This window comes from Eurosta solidaginis, chromosome 4 (genome assembly GCF_040869045.1).
Source record: "Eurosta solidaginis isolate ZX-2024a chromosome 4, ASM4086904v1, whole genome shotgun sequence".
Taxonomy (NCBI): Eukaryota; Metazoa; Arthropoda; class Insecta; order Diptera; family Tephritidae; genus Eurosta; species Eurosta solidaginis.
Window position 1 is genome coordinate 127,916,464 of NC_090322.1, and position 22,303 is coordinate 127,938,766.

The 22,303-nt window shown below is 37.1% G+C and overlaps 1 protein-coding gene across 8 annotated transcripts in view; it reads right to left on the reverse strand.

The window, feature by feature from the left end:
• The window catches only part of IntS6 (integrator complex subunit 6), a 43,374-nt gene that overhangs the window by 9,202 nt on the left and 11,869 nt on the right, over window positions 1-22,303 (reverse strand). For 2 of the 8 annotated variants that reach the window (XM_067782904.1, XM_067782902.1), the window contains exon 2: window positions 17,395-17,541. The exons of 5 other annotated variants lie outside the window; for them this stretch is intronic. The gene's annotated coding sequence lies outside the window, so the exon portion shown is untranslated. Of the gene's footprint in view, window positions 1-5,207; window positions 5,726-17,394; window positions 17,542-22,303 lie in introns of those variants that run through there. One more of the 8 variants, XM_067782907.1, reaches the window with a different exon arrangement.

The following is a 22,303-nucleotide window of genomic DNA, read 5'->3' on the forward strand; positions in this document are numbered from 1 at the left end:
GCCCCGTATAGAAGGATTGGTCTAACCACAGCAGTGTAGAGCCACAGGGTAATATCCGGCGATAGTTCCCATCTTCGTGCAACAGCTCTCCTACAGCTGTACAGTGCCACCGTTGCTTTCCTCACACGTTCCTGAGCGTTTTCCCTCCAGGATAGTTTCCTATCCAAAATTACTCCTAGGTCTTTGGCGGAGTCCCTCAGCGTCAGGGTCGTACCCGCTAGCATCTGCAGCTGCAACACAGGAGTCTTATATTTCCTAGTAAACATAACCAGTTCAGTTTTGGCTGAATTGACCGATAGACCTTTACTCCTGGTTCAGTCCTCCACCAGTCTCAGCTTAGTTTGCATTATATCGCATAGTTTCTGCGGAAACTTCCCGCCAACTAACAGCGCGAGGTCATCTGCATATACGATTACCTTGCTGCATCCGTCCTTCTCAAGAAGAACCAAGAGCTCATTAAGTTTGGCAACCCATAGAAGTGGAGAAAGTACACCCCCTGCGGGGTGCCTCTCCGTATCCACCGTTGAACCAGCTAGGTTGGGAACAAGCTATGATTGGCAAGAATATAAGCCCAATGATGCATTCGCTAGATGCTAACAATGCTAAAGAAAATTACAATCAGTATTGAGCTGGGAGGAACAACTGAGTCAATTGTAGCTCTAGCGGGTGTCCTCAAGGGAGTGTACGCTCTCGTCTCTTGCGAAACCTTGTCATAGATAACCTCATTCAGTTACTGACATCTAATGGATTTTACACAGAAAGGTATTTCGATGACTAAGTAATCTGCATCACATACATGCACGAGGAAACAAAGTCAAATCACATTCAACAAGCCCTGCGTAGTGATAGAATGATACGAGTACCGAGAGAGTTATCGATACTTTTCCAAAAAATACTCGAGTATTTCGTACTCGATGCTTTTTTCCAAGTACTGAGTAAAGTATCGATACTTTTCCACGATACCTTACCAAGTGCCGTTGTCCACATGCAGGCATGCTTAACCAACGAACCGATATCATTTCGTTACGATAATCAACGTTAATAAACGAAACGAAATGACTTTGTTTCGTTTATTAACTTTGATTATCGTAACGAAATGATATCGGTTCGTTGGTTAAGCATGCCTGTCGCTAACGTTAATTTGAAGTTCTTAACGTTAATAAACGAAACGAAATGACTTTGTTTCGTTTATTAACGTTGATTATCGTAACGAAATGATATCGGTTCGTTGGTTAAGCATGCCTGTCCACATGTTTAAGATCAACAAGATTCAGTCCATTAACACCATAAATTGAGATCGTCGGCGATGTAGTATAAGTTCCGCATTTAACTTAAACCGACTTTTTGATAATGGTGGAATGGGAGACGATTTCTTCATATGGTGGTAAAAGAAAAGTATGTATTCATTGTCCAGAATCACTAACTCCAACAAAATTATGAAAAAATGGTAACTCCATAAAATTGCAATAGAGCTTTTTCGTTCTAATGTGAAATTTTTGTGGATGGATTAGCAGCTTTTACAGCATCGTCGGCGATATATTGGTTTTGAAAATGGTCGAAATCAGATTATATCCACGCCTGCTTTCAAAATTGGAAAAAGGAACAATGCTTTAGCAAATACTGATGAAATGGTGAAGCTTGACGAGTAGATAATAAATAAAAAGATGATAAAAAATTTTAAGGACTACCATTATATAAATGGACCAAAAAATAGAAGGAAATTTTTCCTTTAATACAGGCATAGTCTTGTTGAATTTTGACTAAAAAACTTTAACAATAGCTCTTGTAGAAGAATTTTGGGATTTAAAACTTTAAAGGTGGAGCGCAATCTTTCAATTTAAGGCAAACCATGTACTTGGGATCAACTAATTGATTATTTAAAATTTAAATCCCAAAATTGTTTTACAAGAGCTATTGTTAAAGTTTTTTAGTCAAAAAAAGTTTTAGTCAAAATTCAAGTACTGAGAATCACTAACTCCAACAAAATTATGAAAAAATGGTAACTCCATAAAATTGCAATAGAGCTTTTTCGTTCTAATGTGAAATTTTTGTGGATGGATTTAGCAGCTTTTACAGCATCGTCGGCGATATATTGGTTTTGAAAATGGTCGAAATCAGATTATATCCACGCCTGCTTTCGAAAATTGGAAAAAGGAACAATGCTTTAGCAAATACTGATGAAATGGTGAAGCTTGACGAGTAGATAATAAATAAAAAGATGATAAAAAATTTTAAGGACTACCTTTATATAAATGGACCAAAAAATAGAAGGCAATTTTTCCTTTAATACAGGCATAGTCTTGTTGAATTTTGACTAAAAAACTTTAACAATAGCTCTTGTAGAAGAATTTTGGGATTTAAAACTATAAAGGTGGAGCGCAATCTTTCAATTTAAGGCAAACCATGTACTTGGGATTAACTAATTGATTATTTAAAATTTAAATCCCAAAATTGTTTTACAAGAGCTATTGTTAAAGTTTTTTAGTCAAAATTCAACAAGACTATGTATTAAAGGAAAAATTGCCTTCTATTCTTTGGTCCATTTATATAAAGGTAGTCCTTATAATTTTTTTATCATCTTTTTATTTTCAATTTTTTAGTACTGCCTACAAAAAGGCAAATGCAACTTTGATTAGTAATTTAAGTAATTCCTAAGTGAAGATTCTTATATTTATTTATTTGTTCAAAATAGCAAGATTTAAGAGAATTAGTGGAATTTTCGCTGACAACACTGGCGAAAACAACAGAATTCCACCTCGCATCATAACAAGAGAATTCCACCTCGTTTGTCAGCTACTTAATTTGCACTACTGAAAATCGTGGTGAAATTCGCATACGCCTGAAAGTCTAAAAGAATCGTGGTGAAAGTCGTGTACGCCTAAAAGTATGCAAGAACGTACATTGAGTTGGGCCTTCAACGAGGTGGAATTCTACAACGCCTGCAAGACTCAGGAGGCTAGCCTTGAAGGTATGGCCTAATCTTCTAAATAGTTCGACTTGTGCGTTACGTAGCTCACATTTTTTGATCAAACATTGCACTGTCACCGAGTTTTAAACCATATTTCAGGTTTCAAGTCTCTAGATATCCAGGAAGTTAGTTAAAAATCGATTGCAATATTCCCAATTTAAAACTAGTTTTCTCAATATCTCGATCCATGCGCCACCTAGCACATTTTTTTTTATCAAATGTTGCATTGTCACCGGGTTCTGACCCACGGCCCAAGTTTCAAGTCTCTAGCTCACCGGCAAGTTACTCAAAAATCGATCGCAAGATTCCCATCGTTTTTCAGGGGTTTGTAGTTATCTCAATTAGCACGCCACCTAGCGGAACTTTGTTTTCTATAAATTGTATTGTCACCGGGTCTCGAACTATGTGCTAAGTTACAAGTCTCTAGGTAACCGGGAAGTTAGTTAAAAATGGATTGAAATATTCCCAAATTAAAACAAATTTTCCTAATATCTCGATCCATGCGCCACCTAGCGGAATTTTTTTGATAAAATATTTCATTGTCACCGGGTTCTGACTTACGGCTCAAGTTTCATCTCCCCAGCTCACCGGGAAGTTACTCAAAAATCGATCGCAAGATTCCCCTCGTTTTTCAAGGATTTGTAGTTATCTCACTTAGCGCGCCACCTAGGGGAATTTTGTTTTCTGTAAATTGTATTGTCACCGGGTCTCGAACTATGTGCTAAGTTACAAGTCTCTAGCTAACCGGGAAGTTAGTTAAAAATGGATTGAAAAATTCCCAAATTGAAATTAATTTTCCTAATATCTCGATCCATGCGCCACCTAGCGGAATTTTTTTTATCGAATATTGCATTGTCACCGGGTTCTGATTACGGCTCAAGTTTCGTATCTCTAGCTCACCGGGAAGTTACTCAAAAATCGATTGCAAGATATCTCACTTAGCGCGCCACCTAGCGGAATTTTGCTTTCTGTAAATTGTATTGTCACCAAGCCCCAAACTGTGCGCCAAGTTTCAAGTCTCTAGGTCACCGGGAATTTAGTTAAAAATGGATTGAAAGATTCCCAAATCTAAACTAATTTTCTTAATATCTCGATCCATGCGCCACCTAGCGAATTTTTTTTGATCAAATATTGCATTGTCACCGGGTTCTGACCCACGGCCCAAGTTTCAAGTCTCTAATGCACCGGGAAATTACTTATACGCATATTGTCACTTGCGAAGCGAATATATTTGGCGAGTCGAACAGATTGGCGAATTCACATCAAATTTGCATTGTGAGTGGCGAATGAACTTATTCGACTGCAATGTGTCATTGCCATTCAAACAAATTTAATTAGTTCATCCGAATTTGACGTTTCTGTCATCTGTTTTTATTATTTATTTGTGCACAAACAGAAATGTAAAAAACAAGTTTATTAAATAGTAATAAATAAAGTTAAAAATGTTTTATAACGTTGATCTTTTTTCCGTTATTACCCGGAATATTGCTTCCACGCCCGTTATCACCCGGGTTATTGGTTCCAAAAGACTGTCCTGTCGGGTTGGCGGCTTCTTGGAGGTTCAGTAGCTCATCCACGGATCTCTCTAGCGCAGATAAACTTCGCTGGGCGTACGGTCCTCCTCCAGTGGCTACGGTCTCGCTGCGGTTTGTAGAAACCTTTTTTTTAAGCTTCAACTTATAATCTAACCAAACCTAGGACAAATATATTGGTAAGTATGAACTGACACGCAGAATACAATTCAGTTACTACTAGAGGCCTGCACGGATACGATGGTTCGGGTATATAACTAAGTAAAGCTTCTGACAATTATCACGTTGTCGGTTACTTTGGAAACTTGCATCGTGATATCGTACGGTTACTTTTGAAACTAACTGGTCAAGTATCTTATCGGGTATTATCAGAAAAATAGTAGGCGGTGGCTCGGAGCTAGGATCTAACCAAACCTAGGGCCCATCTCTGCACCCTTCACAATGCCAGTAACATACCCGAGTAGATACATTAGCAGGTAAAGCTGCTTTACTCGAGTCGATTTCCTGGTAAATTTTCTCAAACAAAGTGCCTACTTGTATATGATGTTTGAATTGAGTTGGGAGTCAAAAAAACCATCACTAATTCGACTCGTGTAAAACAGCCTTAAGTATCAAAAGTAACTCCAGTCAGTAACCGTACGATGCTACGATGCCACGATTCTGCGATGTATACTTTTGTATTATTCGTGCAGGTATATTCTTCTTACCTTGTTCCACTCGCGCCCGTTACGTATTGGAGGACCTATGGAGTTAAGATCCGTGGCGAAATGGTCCCACAATTCTGCCATGCTCCTCCTGGTCTCTCCAAAATTCCCCATGCCTCTGGCGACGTCTGGATTATTTTCCATCAGCTCGACCAGCTTTTGGAATTGCTGCGGCGTTGTTCTTCTCATTCTGAAAACTTCATTTATTCAAACCAATAAATAACTCAATTTAATTTAATGAATTACTCATTTTTATTTATTTATTCAATTTATTTACTTTTTTCAATTGAAAACATTCAAATAAATGCCAATGCGTCCTTTTCTATTTTCAAGCGCGAACAAAATAAGCATTCGACAAATTTTGACAGATTTGGCGAAGCGAATATGATTTTTTCGCTTGTGGCAATTCGACAAATTCATCTTCGTCACTCATTCGACTTTTTTTTGCGAATTCGCTAGCGATTCGCATCTCGCAATTCGAGACCGCGAAATTCGACAAAATTTTCATTCGCTTCGCAAGTGACAATATGCGTATTAAAAATCGATCGCAAGATTCCCTGCGTTTTTTCAGGGATTTTCAGCGATTTTCATTTATCTCGATTCGTCTGCCACCTGCCTCACTTGCATTGTAATGTCACCCAGATCTTAACTATGTTCTAAGTATCAAGTGTCTAGCTCAACGGGAAGTTACCGAAAAAGACTTTTTCGTTGGTCAACAATTCGTATGGAAATGAGGGGACAAACATGAAAGGGACTTAATATACAGGTAATAAAAAGTATTTTGTAAAATTGGCGTGGCGCCGCACACATTAAGCAGACGGAAATTTAAATTTTTTGCAAACCGTCAAAAGCCGTTGATATCACTTTGCAATATGGGGGAAATACGGTCCTTGGTATTATATATAGATCCGATGAAAAGCGGATTAGGACAACTCCTACTTTAAACAAAAGAAGGTTACAGTTTTAATCTTAACAAAATTTCCAAAATATATATGGTACATAACAATATTACCAGTAGAAATAGACTCATCAAAATCTTTTGATACAGTCAACCACGGCACTGTAGTCTCAAAAGGTGGACCGCAAATTATGTCTGGTCGGCAGGCTTCGGTACAATTCAGGAACATAACATCTAAGCCCAGAATAAATAAACAAGGGTTGCCACAGGGTGGTTTTCTATCCCCGCCTTTATTTAACATCTACATATCGAAGCTCCATTCGCCACCTGAAGGAGTTACCATTGCATCCTACACCGATGACTGCACGATAATGGCTACAGGTCCCGGCCCACCCATCGATGAGCTATGTAAGAAAATAAATAACTATCTCTCTAATTTCTCATGTTTTTCGCCTCGCGAAACCTGACATTGTCACCGACAAAATTATATGTCCCCATGTCGCCACCATATAGCAGAAATTCTATTAAGAGCTGATTTTGAAATTAGTTTCGGAAAATCAAGTGGCCCAGAGGTTGCTATTTTTGAACGTTTTGCACGGGAATGGGGCAAAAGGCAAAAGTATACAGCACTTGTATGCAGGATCAAAATGTTTTGAGTGTCATATCTTTTGAGGAACGCGAAACAAGCAAAAACTTTTGTCGTGAATATTTAGCGAGAGTACACATTCGACACGATTATAGAGAGCTTCTACCACTTGCATTTATTTTTCTTGGTGGTAGCATTCCAAATTTTACATTTCGTACACCTGGAGCTACGTCTCATGCTAGATTCATGTCGAAAGACATTTATTCCTTAAAAATGTATGTTTCAAACACACTTCAACATGTCAGCGAGTCAGTTGAATGGAATTCGAAATATGTGCGTTTTCTTAGTAACTCTCTACATACCATACTGGTTTAGAACCGCAAATGTAGTTGAAGCGCCAAATAGAGATATGGAACTGATAAAGGGTATTATTGGCTACTTTGATAAAAAATTATCTACAGTCCTATTGGAAAAAATTCGAAACCATCTGTGGTATATATCAGAGATTATGGCACTGGTTGGCACCATCCAATCAGCCTGAAAATTTGCTACATCATTTTTGGCATCAAATCGCATATTTTGATCGCTACCCGAATTTGAAATTCCAAAAAAAAATAAAAACCATATGACCAACGCCAGGTCTAATGTGCATTTCCTCCAAAATATCCGGGCATTGTCATGTATCATATATTCTTTAATAAGATAATCTCGGTTAACGATGATTCATGTCCCTATTCATAAATCTATTTGACTATTCCGAATAACCTTCAAAAATTAATTATTCTGCTTTCATGTTTAACTTTATACGTTTCTAAGAGGGTATAAGAACATGCGCCCTTCAGCCAAAACGTTCAAATTTCTTGAAAGTTTTGTTGAAATCGTAAAAATAGTTATAAAAGTGTGTTAAGATGTTGATGTTACACTATAATGACAATTCAACCTATCCTAATGGAAAGGTCGTAACTTAAAAGTTTAATTAAAAAGGATGTATCTCAGACACTCTGTTATAATCGAAGTAAATTTGTTTGACATTAGAAATATGAATTTGATTTAATTTAATACCTTTTCACAATTCGCAAACAGCCGAAAGCGCTAAACTATACTATAGAAGACATATGAATCTATAACCTGGTTTACCAATTTATATCCTTTGCGAATTCGAAAAAGGGAATTAATTAGGTTGAATTCATAGCTTTCTAAGCGGCCCAAAAATGTTCCACTATTTACAAACAATATTTCAAATAAAACTTTTAAGAAAATCAAAATTAATTGCATGCACAAATATTCATAAATGTGGCACCCATGATGAAATTAATATTCAGGTGTTCTCATCCCGTTGACGTTATCCCTTATTCGGCATGCATAATTTAGAGGGTTGTCTATCATACATACTTCTGCCTTTGAATTCTACTACGATCGGAGTAGATTTTACTATACTGTAATGAATTTACTGCAATTCCCCTTATTTGCAATCTTCTGCCAACGTTCGTATCGCTAAACTGTTGAATAAATAACTCCAATATTGAATAATGGAAAAATGGCCTTTATTAAAGTATTTCACAATAACACTTATACTTTGCAACGAATAGCTTAATAACCAAACTGATTGATAGCTCAAATGAAACTGACTTATTGCACGACAGATAGCGTGCTTAACTGCAAACTGCTTCTAGCGCCTCTACCGCTGTTGCTTTTATACTCTGTGATTTCCTCGTGGCATTTTCTAGGCGCTTCCAGAATTTACTTAGTTACCGCCATATAATTATAACTACAGATGCACGTATATAGCTTCTCATATGCGTGTATTTGTGAGCGACACTTCCACAATTACAATTGCGTACTTTTGGGAGCATCTCAGATAAGATATCTGCATGTGTTTGTGCATCTCTTCTCTGCTGCGTGTACGTACATATGTGTAGACATAATGATTTATTAGTTTACGTACATACAAGTGTACCAGCTTGCTTCATTGTTGTTGTGGCTTTATTTACTTAGTATCAGATTAGTGATGGGAGTATCAGTTAGTGTCACTAATATTCGTCACACTGCCCTCCACCTAAGTCTGATCGTCCCGATCAGACAAATCTCCCGATCTAAACTCTGCTAGCATCTCCAAATGTAGCACTCTTCTACTTCGTGGTTTCCAAATGGTTTGTATGCGGTAGATGGTGTCACTGATCTTCTTCACAACTTTATACGGGCCTTCCCAACTGCGCCAAATTTTGGATGGAACACCTTTCCGCCGGTGAGGGTTGTATAGCAGTACCAGATCTCCCTCCAAGAAACCTTCCGAATTAAAGTTCTTGTCATGCCAGTGTTGGATCTTACTACTCATTACCCTGGGCCGTTCCCTCACACTCTGTTGTTTGGCCAATGAACTACTTCGTAGAGCTTGCGCTTGACGGATTCGCCTCGCATAATCAGTATCGTTCCCACGTTTCACAACAGTAGTGCACTCCTTCTTGAAACTACCCTCGCATTTTTTCTGGGAAATTCGTTGCTTCATTTTTGTGCGTCCATTAGGTTTTGTTAATACCAGTGTTTCTCTCGCAGGTACTTCTGATTTTGATTTATTTTCCCATTCGATCTATCAACCTTTGCCTTTGACTTTCGTGGTTTTTGTCGAGTCTTCTCCACCAGTACTCGATTACTACTGAACCCTTTCTGCAAACTGAAGTTAAGTGGTATATCCTGGTTCTTATAACGCATCACCCTTCTCTGCATATCGACACATCTTACTCGCTCTTGCTCATCCCCTCCAGCTTTGTTATTAAGGCCACCCATGCTGTTGAAACCACTAGGATCAAGATCGCATTGACGTGCAATGTGACCGGGCTTCCCGCATTTGAAGCATTTGATAACTCTTTCACTCCGCTTTTGCGATCCTTTCAGTGCCTCCAATATTGCGTCTACCCACTCTGGCCTTTCTACTTCCACACGGCGTGCTTTGAAAACTGGCTTACACAGAAGCGACGCTGTTTCCTGAATCAGAGCATGTGATACCGTTTCTGCGAATGTTGGCTTTGGGTTTGCGTATGTAGCTCGCTTTGTTTCGACGTCCCGTATGCCATTTATAAAGCTCTGAATCTTTACCCTTTCAGTGTATTCCACGGGTGCGTCCGCATTCGCTAAATGTGCTAGCCTTTCAATATCCGACGCAAACTCTTGCAATGTTTCACCAGGCCGCTGGAAGCGGCTCCATTCAGCAACTCCATTTGGTATATCTGTCTCCTATGCTCAGTTCCGTATCGTCTCTCCAGAGCGCCCATCAATGCTTCATAACAGTTCCGTTCGCCCTCTGGAATGGTTTGTAAAATCTCAGCTGCAGACCCTTTCAACGCCATGAACAATGCAGCAACTTTATCTTCAGCATTCCAGTTGTTCACTGCTGCGGTCTTCTCAAACTGTAGCTTGAAGACCTGGAAAGGAACAGAACCGTCAAAGGAATGTGTCTTTACCTTCGGATTGCTTGCTGAAACAGCTGGGCGATTTAGTTGTAACTGCTGCATACGACCTTTCAAATCATCGACTTCTGCCTGAAATTGAGCGATTTTTGCATCCTGCGCTTCCAGTTTTGATGATACCCTTGCTTCCTGTTCTGACAGTTGCGAAGATATGCGAGATTCTTGTGCTTTCAACTGCTCAGCCATATATGTCTTCTGTGATTCCAGTTGGGATGCTATACTTATCTTTTGTTCTTCAAGTTGAGATGCCAGTTGAGATGTTATATCTGTCTTTTGCGATTCCAGTTGGTATGACATTTGCGATGACGTTTCTGAAATACGTGCCTCCTGTGCTTTCATCTTGGATGTCTCTTGCGATTCCAGTTGAGAAGCCACTGTCGATGTTTGAACAGATATTGCAGCCAAAATCATGTTCAAGTCTGTGCTCGTAACTGTCTGCGTAACTGTCTCTTCCATTTTTGTTGTTTCCTCGCCATCAAGATGAAAGTTATACTCTTCCACGTCAATTCCTTCTAATTCCATTGCCTGTCGTAGTCGTTCCTGAAGTTCTAGTTTAATGCCGGTTGTATTCTATCTACAGCTCTCCAACTCCTTCTTCAGTTGCTGGATCTTCAATTCACTTAAATTGGCATGTCCAAGTTGTATTCGAAGTCTTCGGAATTCATTCAACAATTCCTCTTCTGACACCAATTGTAACGAACTTACTGCAATTCCCCTTATTTGCAATCTTCTGCCAACGTTCGTATCGCTAAACTGTTGAATAAATAACTCCAATATTGAATAATGGAAAAATGGTCTTTATTAAAGTACTTCACAATAACACTTATACTTTGCAACGAATAGCTTAATAACCAAACTGATTGATAGCTTAAATGAAACTGACTTATTGGACGACAGATAGCGTGCTTAACTGCAAACTGCTTCTAGCGCCTCTACCGCTGGTGCTTTTATACTCTGTGATTTCCTCGTGGCATCTTCTAGGCGCTTCCAGAATTTACTTAGTTACCGCCATATAATTATAACTACAGATGCACGTATATAGCTTCTCATATGCGTGTATTTGTGAGCGACACTTCGACAATTACAATTGCATACTTTTGGGAGCATCTCAGATAAAATATTGCGTGTGTTTGTGCATCTCTTCTCTGCTGCGCGTACGTACATATGTGTAGACATAATGATTTATTCGTTTACGTACATACAAGTGTAGCAGCTTGCTTCATTGTTGTTGTGGCTTTATTTACTTAGTATCAGATTAGTGATGGGAGTACCACTTAGTGTCACTAATATTCGTCACAATACGTTTAGAAATATAATAACTATGTAAGCCACTACCAGAATTTTTTAGATATAAACATAAACATAATTTTGTATTCCCCAAAAGATTATAGACAAAATTTTGCAGAAAACTTAATTTTTTGAGGAAATTTGTTGGAAAAATTTAGAAATAAAAACTTAGTACTTCTGTAGTACAAGTAAATACTGGCAAATAGAGCTGCCGAAAAATTGAGGTTATGTTGTTGACATCACCTTTAGTATTTCATCATGGTTGCACCTAACCAAATATGCTTGTATGCTGTCAAATTGTCAATAATAAAACGTTGACAGGCGGCCACCGTGGTGTGACGGTAGCGTGCTCCGCATTGTTTACTATATAGTTTGGCAGCTTAAATTGAGGTTATGTTGCGAATAGAGTGGAAGGCAGTCGAATGACATATAATGAAGGAAATGTGTTCGGAGTTTTTTCAAAGTAAACAAAAATGATAAAAGCCTTAATATAAATAAAAATATTGTTTTAATAACAACAAAAACGCCTTATACATCTATTCTATATACATATATTCGTAAGTATTATCTCACTTTAAAATTTTAGCTAAATAATCAAATATTTTTTTTTGGAACTGAGTCGAGAACTGTGCGTGTGGATGTACGAATTTTCACCGATCAGCTGTTAGTTGCGCTACTTGGTAAGATTTTCACACCCTGGGCAAAGCAACATAAAAATTTTAGAAATAAGGTTTTTCAATTAGAAGAAAATTTTTCTAAGCGGGGTCGCCCCTCGGCAGTGTTTGGCAAGCACTCCGAGTGTATTTCTGCCATGAAAAGCTCTCAGGTAAAACTCATCTGCCTTGCAGATGCCGTTCGGAGTCGGCATAAACCAAGTAGGTCCCCTCCCGCCAATTTGTAGGAAAAATTAAAAAGATGCACGACGCAAATTGGAAGAGAAGCTTGGCCTAAAATCTCTTCGAAGGTTATCGCGCCATACATTTATTTTATTTATTTTTAAAACGTTGACATATGTATAAAGAAGAGCTCTTGATAATCAGCTATTCGAATAATCGATTATTCTATTAGCAGTTGTTTAGTAATATAATCCATTAAAATAATCGATTAGTGACAGATTCGATAATTTGAATAGTTTTTTTTTTTTTTTTCAAAATTAGAAAACGAATACTCATATCTTCATATTAGGGTGAGAAACCTTCAATTCGAAATAACAAAACTTCATTTGAAAATCAGAATAAAAAAATTTAAATGAAATTAATATAAGGTTTCATTTGAAAATCTGATTACACAATATAATATAAGAAATTGTTGAGGGATAGAAAATTTGTTCTCTCAACGGTGAGTTGCCAAATGAAAAAAATTACAGAGATTCAATTGTTATCTACTATATATTTGTGAAAGTATGTCTGTATGTACATATGTTTGGACTTGCAGCCTAAACCGCAGAATGGAATCGAACGAAAATTTGCCATGACATACCCTGAGTGCGTCAATCTATGGTAGGCTATATAAAAAACTTATCTTGTTTGGTTGATTTTCGACAAGGGGGCGTGGCCCCTCCCATAAAACTGGAATTTTTCGTAGTCAATATATCTGAAAGTATTAAGGCTAGACGACTGAAATTAGGTGAGTGGTTATATGAGACCGAACCCTACCCCCTCCATAAAAACTGGGTATAACGAAAAAGGGGGCGTGGCACCTCCCATACAACTGGAATTTTTCGTTGTCAATATATCTGAAAGTATTAAAGCTAGACGACTGGAATTAGGTGAGGAGGTAAATAAGACTAATCCCTACCCACTCGGGAAAAATTGGGGATAGCGAAAAGGGGCGTGGCATCTCCCATACAAATGGGATTAGTCTAATATATTAGTCTATATAGTACTGATTTTATTTATACCCGAACGACGTCGGGTACTCTGCTAGTAATAAATATATGTAAAAGTCGAAACGAAATTATTACCTTGCAATATGATCAAAAACATATATGTAATACTACTATATTGCTAATAAAATATGCTCGCAATGTGTTTTGCATTCGAAATCAAAAAAATACAGCCTATATAATTTTTGTGATTGTAGCAGCATAAGTGTGACAAGAAAAATTTAAATATAGGTACATTTGCATGATTCAATCAGAAGAGGTTTGCTCGACAGACGAATTTTTTGACAATTGCAGCCATTTTTCTCCCAAATTGAATTGACATCCGTTAACTGTGTTGTTTCTTTGCAATTTTTCGATAAATATTAGTAGTAGAAATAGGAAGCAATCAGTTTACAAATCCCCGATAAGTACTGAACTGCATAATTCCTTAGAACATTTATTTTAATTTTATGATGAATTTATTAACTATGCCATGATCTATTAGTGTGGCTGAACATAGGTAATTTTTTGAAAAGTACGGACATCAAGGAATCGTGCACTTTCGTAAACCTATGAACAGACGAAACCTAAACCACTTCAAAATTCATCGTTCAACGTCAAAAACTCGACTAGTAAATCGATTTACGTAAAAATGTAATTAGTAAATATCGGAGATGCCATAACGAAATGTACTCATTGAGCATGTTAACTTATTCATTCCGTATGTTCGGAAAATTCGTCCCCATTTAAGAATTTGGGGAATCGGTTTATATTTGGAATATTATGTAGTATATACTTATTTGATATATTCGGACCCCGTGAGGTATTATGAAACAAACGTGTTCCGAATATTCTAAATTAACGGAAGACTTCCATGAATACTCAACGTAAAGGAGCTTTCCGAAATACCAGAGTAAAAAGGTGAATACTCCCTGTGTAGCAGGACCGCATAAAAGCTGAACTCTTCTGTCAAAGTCAAGACCGGAATATAAAGTTCTAAAACAATAAGCCATTTTCTTTTACATTTTTTTTGGCAGAACATGTCGGCTGCCTTTTCAATATAGTCCTATCTTAAAATATTTTTCAAAAACTTTCGATTTCATGAATTGTCACAAAAACGCCCTATATTAGAATTAGATTGAAGAACGCCTAAGAATGCTTTTCATTAGCTCGCTCTTATGTCAAAATGCATTGAACTTATGCTCATATAGGGAGTTTTTGAAACAAATTGTGATAGTGTATTTTTGAATAAAACTCTAAACCACTGAAGGGTACACAATTATTCTCCGTTTTCTTTACTTCGTAAAAGCAACCCGTCCAGATTTTTCAATTTGGGAGTGTCAAAGCTCTACCGTCATTGAAGAACAAACCTGTAGTAATTGAATCATGGTACATTCGGTTATTGAATAAAAAAACAAAAACGTTAAAACAGCAGCATATCGACCCTCTGATGTTTGGGAATGTACCTAGCCTTTTGTAGCAATATAGGAGTATTACATATATGATCAAAAAAGATGTTTGTGCAGCAATTATGAGTGATGTAAAGTTGTATGAATCATAAATAATTATTTTTGTTGTACTTTTTAAAATAACATAATAAATATCACACAGTTTAAAGTAAAAATGTCCCAATATATGTATGTTATAATTAACACGTTGACTGCCAAGGCCATTTTCAGAAAACTGGCCAAAAATGACATTTTGATTTTTTCACATTATATTACTTAAAACTCTATTTTTAGATCATTGGTATCATCAAAAATCAAAAATGATGTTTTTAAAGGAGAAAAAGGACCTACGAGTTATCTCGTAGTTGGCGTCTGGGAAAGAACTCGCTACGAATTATCTCGTAGTAGGTAGGTCCTTTTTTTCCTAAAAAAAACATCATTTTTGCTTTCTATAGTATTTTGTTTTATAGTTTTTATTATTTATTATAATTATCATAATTTTATTATTATTTTCTTTCTTTTTAGATTTATAAACATTCTCTAAAATTACTGTTATAATTATCAAGAACCCAATATGGATAGGAAAAGGTCGCTGAATCAAAGTGAAATTGAGTACAACGCAAATCTAAGTGATTCAGAAGATAATTTCAGCGATGGTAATAACGACATTTATGAGCCTTCTGAGAATACAAGTGATAGTGAAGATGAAGTCATCTCCGAACCTGAAGACGTCTCCGAATCTGATAATAATGACGATGATTTTCAAGCAACAACGTCAAATGAGAATGATGATTTGTGGACAGAAGTTCAACACAATCTTGAATTATTTCTTTTCGAAGAAAATGTTGGTGTGAAATTAGATACATCAAATTTTACAGTACAAACGCTGGTGGATTTATTTTTTTCGGATGAGTTTCTTGCATTACTGGTAGAACAAACTAATTTATATGCTGCGCAAGAAATTGCAACATTGGAAAATGGGAATCAAAATGCTATAAAAAAATCTAAAAGGATATCAAATTGGCAAGACGTAAGTGCTACATAGATGAAAGTTTTTATTGCACCTTTATTGCAAATGGGACCTTGTACTTTTCCAACAATAGAACATTACTGGAACACAAACAAGCTATATAATGTAAACTTTTGGCGCACACATATGAGCCGCAATCGATTCCAGTTGATACTTCGTTATTTTCATTTGGTTGATAACTCACAATCATCTACCGACAGACTATACAAGGTGAGACCAATCCTAAATCATTTCAACGATGTTATGCGTGAAAACTATGTACCAAGTAAAAATATTTGTATTGACGAATCCATGATGCTATGGCGGGGAAGATTGCTTTTCCGCCAATACATAAAAAATAAAAACACAAATATGGTGTCAAACTATATGAACTATGTGAGTCCGACGGTCTTGTAATAAAAATAAAAATTTACAACGGAAAATCTGAGGAAACTACCCATAATGTAGGTCACACTGCTGACGTTGTCTTACATTTACTTGAGGACTATCTCGATAAAGGCTACGCGCTTTACTTGGATAATTTTTATAATTCAGTTAGTCTTACAAAACTGTTATATACACGAAAAACTTATGTGTGTGGAACCCTACGAAGTAACAGAAAAGGAAACCCCAAAGATGTGGTAAATCGTAAACTAAAAAGAGGGGAGTGTTTTTGGCAGACAAATGGTCCTGTTACTGTATGCAAATGGAAAGACAAGCGAGAAGTCCTTTCCATTTCAAACATGCACGCTATTGAAATGGTAGAGGTGCCCAATCGCAATTGAAGAATTTCTATTAAACCGAATATAATTCGAGATTACAATAATGGAATGTCTGGCACTGACCGATCATATCAAATGATTTCGTACTACTCATCTCTAAGAAAGACTATTAGATGGCACAAAAAGGTTTCACTTCATATTATAGAGATATATATACAAAATGCTCACAGAATTTACCAAAAAGGAACTTCATCTAAAATAAAACTGATAAAGTTCAGAGAAGAATTCGTCTTGGCGTTGATTGGAGATTTTTAACCAGTTTTTAAAAAAAATAGATCTAAAGAGCTCCATTATTTAGAGTGTTTACCACCAACGGAAAAAAAAAACAGCGTCCGACAAAGCCATGTCGTGTATGTACCCAAGAAAAAAAACGCCGAGAAACGCGTTACTTCTGTCCAGCCTGTCCAGAGAAGCCAGCCCTTTGTGTGGAAAATTGTTTTAAAAACTTCCACAAACAATAATATATTACTTTATTTCTTGTATTTGAGTTAATTTTTCCATTATATTGAATGAATTTTTGCATTATATTGAATGAATTTTTCCATAAATTTTTTTTTTTTAATAAAAAAAAGCTCACGGAAGCCAAACCCAAAATTTTTTTGTTTTCCCAGAAGCCATTTATCGATACTAACACTATTATAATACGGTTTTACTCGTAGCTACACAAAAAGTGGTAGTTTTAGGTAGTACGAGATAACTCGTAGTGGGCTTCCTGGAAGGGAAATCATACTACGAGTTATCTCGTAGTTGGCAGTAAACGTGTTAAAGGTAAAATTCAAGTCTAAAATTTTTCATTGCGAAACTGAATATGCACGAGTTTGATCTGGATAATGCAACAAATTTAACTATTACCTGTCCATCTTAGTCCCCTGCATTGGCTTCGTTTCTTCAAGTCATAAATTATCTCTTCAAATATTCAACGAAGCAAACTCGTAGTCTTCCTAATCCGTGGATTTCCGAGTCACTGTTACAGCATACCACCATATTCCAACTCGAAATCTCATTATTTTCAAAAGCGTTAAATGTAACACAAATCGAAAAACAAAAAATGTTTACGGCTTAAAACGAAATTCATTGTCCGTAGAAATAAAAATGCTAAATAAATATTCTTGAAGAGTCAAACAAAATAAAAATTAAATAAATACTAGTAAAATAAAACTAGTTTAAACTTATTGTAGAGCCAACCCCAAACGAATAAAAAACTAGAAATTTAAATTACAAATGATCAAACAAATTTTTTTCGATAATCAATAAAAAAAAAACCAAGAAAAATTTTTTTGAGCATTTCAAATATAATTTTTTTAATTTTATTTTCGTTTTGGACTAGTTTCTATTTACTTAAACTTATGTATAAGAATAAGTAGGAAAAAATAAGTCAGTTTCTTGCATGAACCAATAAACAGCTCCCGCATTAAAAAATGAGAGAGCAAAAAGGCATAGTTAGCTGTGAAATACATTTTCTCGGCGTGACGTCACGCTTTTGACAATCTGTTTCTTTACATACCTCCTACTACATTTTTTTATCTGAAAGGTTTATTTGGGTCGAGTTGAAAACTAAATTTCTATTCTATTTCTACCTAATATCTTGTAGTTGAAGTTTTCATTGTATACGTATGAAAAGCTGATTGTTACAAGTGACGATTGGATAAAATGACGTGAATTCATTGTTCATGTCTTAAGACATGTTTGTTCACAATTTTTGTACTTTTTTCGTACGGAATAAGAATAGAAGCAGGAAAATGTAAGTAAAAAATATGTCCGGACGCGATCTGTAAATCCGGCCAAAATTCTTGAAGTTTTGTATAAAAATGAAGTACGTTGAGTCAGTGAGGTCAGCTAACCCTGTTTTGCGATAACAGTCGCCAATTGGGAGCACCAAGCGAGGTCAAATCTTCCTCCTCAGTCTCTCCCAACTCAGTGAAGGTCTTCTCTTTCCTCTGATTACAAACTACCGGAGCGTATTCGTTCATCCGCATAACATGACTTAGCTAGCGAAGCTTTCTGTTTTTCTGCCAAAATCTCATACAGCTCATCATTACACCTCCGATATTCGCCCTCGACATCACGGATAGGACTACAAATCTTTCGGAGAATTTTTCTCTCGAATACTCCAAGAGCTATCTCATCTTTTCTCGACACCTTCCATGATTCCGAGCCAGGTATGATGAGTGACTTGTAGAGCGAGAATTTGTTCGTCGAGAGAGGACTTTACTTTGCAATTGCCTACACTGAAAGAAATGGTGCTAGTAAATAAACAAATCGGTTCTGTTGTTCTTGACTTAACGGAGATTCGGTGAAATTGAATTATGCTTAATTCGACCGAGTTCTTTGTCAAGCGAACAAATTAGTTTAGTCATTTCAACAGAAGAGAAATTGTCGGTCTTAAGTGAACAAAATTTTGTAAAATTTACAGATTCCTAATCAATCTAACTGATTTTTCTGTTAACACAACCGATCTTACAGGTCATTTCAACGGCGATCAACTGTCAATACATGACCAAATTTCAAAGAGAATTTTACGCTCACTGCGCTCTCTACGTTGTACTTATAACGATGGTGCCACCTGTTAAAAAAAAACACCAAAATAAGAAAACCATCAAATCGAAAAAAAACACAAAATGGGAAAACAATAAAAAACTAGTTTTTCAGTTATCAATACAAAACGAAAGAACCGTTTTTTGAATTTGCTGTGCAAAACATTATGAGATACCGGGACACCTATTTATCGGGTACAATTTTGCAAATTCCCGTCCAAGCGGAATGCAAAATTGCGCCCTCTTGTTGGAAAAGTTTTGCTTGAACGAGTAGGATTTTTCGAAAGTTAGAAACATTTTGATCAAGTTTTTATGAATTTTACGAATCTAATAAGATAACAAAAAAACATCCTTTTTTTAATGTTGATGTTTCCGACAAAATAAAAGTTTTAGTTGTTTTGGAATCGTTTCAACTTAAAGTGTTACGAAAATTAAACTTGCCGAATTACATGTGAAGTTACTCCAGTGGTGAATTACCTTCCTGCGATTTGATTCTTTACTTTTCTATAACTTACAAGTTCTCTTTTTAAAATGTTACGTCAAACATTTATACTACAAGTTTTGTTCGAAACAATCAAGTGTGGCAACTAAATGCGACAGAAGAAATTGAGAATGAGCTGAGCTGCAACTGAAAGAATTGAGAATCAGTTTTGTGACTACTATTTTCATTTCCATATTCATATGTATGTATATGTAGCAAGCATGCGTATTTATGTATTCACATGTTTACGTATTTATATGGCGGCCGCTGTGGTGTGATGGGAGCGTGCTCCGCCTACCACACCGAAGGCCCTGGGTTCACACCCCGGGCAAAGCAACATCAAAATTTTAGAAACAAGCTTTTTCAATTAGAAGAAACATTTTCTAAGCGGAGTCGCCCCACGGCAGTGTTCGGCAAGCACTCCGAGTGTATTTCTGCCATGAAATGCTCTCAGTGAAAACTCATCTGCCTTGCAGATATGCCGTTCGGAGTCGGCATGAAACAAGTAGGTCGCGTCCCGCCAATTTGTAAGAAAAATTAAAAAGGAGCACGACGCAAATTGGAAGAGAAGCTCTGCGTAAAATCTCTTCGGAAGTTATCGCGCCTTACATGACGTGGCTACAAAGGCCACGATGAGAGCAAGTACTTCTTCTTGTCCACAATACTGCCAGATCCACTTTTTTTGCTTCTTTATTTTATACCAACTCTTCGCCTCCATGTTTGAATAGCCCGGCGGGTATTCCGTCATTACTTCGCACCTTTTGATTTTTTAGCCGTGATATTGTCATTCTCACTTCGCCATAGTTGGATGCCGGAGCGTGTTTTTCATCATCGGCGATCGGGGTATCGGGTTCGTCTTCCCCCACAATCTGTACAGTCAGTTACCAGGTCGTCATTATCGTGTCTACAGAAATCTGCCCCGCTCTTGAAACCTTTTGTCATTAAAAGAACGTGAAATATGTATGGTAAACCGAAAATAATAATAATACTGTTTTCCGCGATAAATATCCGGGGAGATAGAGCCAACTTTTCTTCCAGAATGTGCTATGCTAATGGGAGCATTAATTGGTCATCCTACACGTTTTAGGCCGACTCCATGTACATCTGATAAGGCAGATAACTTTTTTGTTGTGAAAAATTTCATGGCAAAAACACAATAAAAGGGTTTGCCAAGCCACCAAATAAGTTTGATATTAGTTGTTCACCCGTTTTCAAAAAGTAAGAAAAAAAATTTTCTCCGAAAATTTAAATTTTCCTCCGGTGTAGTCGTTGACTCAGGTAAAAGTCTTAAATACTCCGAACACTGGTAGCGAAATATGAGAGAAATGTAATAAATCGTAAAGTAAAGTAAAGTCCTCTCTCGGCGAACGAAAATCATACTCTACAAGTCACTTATCGAAACCCGTCCTGCTATATGGGGCAGAAGCATGGACCATGACAACAGCAGATGAAGCGGCTTTGGGAGTGTTCGAGAGAGAAAAGTTCTTCGAAAGATTTATGGACCTCTACGCGTTGGCGATGGCGAGTACCGAAGAAGGGGATTCAAGGGGTTGTGTAGCGCAATATATAGCTTCTCCAACCCAATTGTCAACCTCACCTTCGAGCGGCGAATCCCGTTTCACTAACAGACGAGGCTCTGGCTACCCCAAGCTCCTCATGGAACTTGCGGGTGGGGAGGGAGGGATGGCCTGAAGGTTTAATGTGGCCATATAAATCGTTCCCGAGATGGTCGGGCCAGCACCTTAATGGTGCTGTGTTACCGGAGCGTATCGGATCTGTATCCGACAAAGGACCATCACATCGATAACACTCCCCAAAGCCTTCGGGGAGTAACTAATCGCTACAACAACAACAGTACCGAAGAAGATTTAATGATGAGCTGTTCGAGCTATACGCAGACATCAACATAGTCCAGCGAATTAAAACGCAGCGGCTGCGCTGGATAGGCCATGTAGAGGTAGAGGGCGGCCCCCACTCCGTTGGAAGGACCAGGTGGAAAACGATTTAAACTCCCTTGGTGTGACCAATTGGCGCCGGTTGGCGGAGCGAAGGAGCGGCTGGCGCACCTTGTTGGACGGCCATAACCGTTTAGACGGTTAAGCGCCAATTAAGTAAGTAAGTAATAAATCGAAAAATTTCAAAAGCGCTACGTCAGCGGGATCTTGGCTCATTTGTTTATGAGTTTCTTGCATACAAACAAAAATGCAGACATCAATCTCAACCATGATAAAATAATTACAAGGTAAAACCGGTGAGAGGGAAATGACGTTTAAAATTTGTTTTTAATTCTCACTGCTGTTGCATCTTTTTGTTTTGATTGTTTTCATAACAAAAAATGTGATTCACGGTTCGAATCCCGATGAAACCTTTGATAACATTACAAAAAAATTGCCTGATGATGATTACGTTGGCGGTTTTCGAAATGGGTCCATCGCAATATGCCAGTAAATGTTTCTTTCTTTTCAGTTTCTCTTAGAAAACATAATAATTGAAATTCAATTATTATAAGCCGGTGTTAAGCTCATGAATTCTTAAAATATAGGTATAAACTGAACACACCATTAAACAAACATACATAAATATGTACAACTGAGCCCGAGTTTACAAAGCTTGTCATTCGCAACGAACAAGAACTTTACAAAAACAAATCTACATGGCACACAAATCAATATAGGGACAAAATGTCTCAATTGTGTTGTTAGTGTAGAAATGAGAAAAACTGAATTAAGCATGAAAACAAATACCA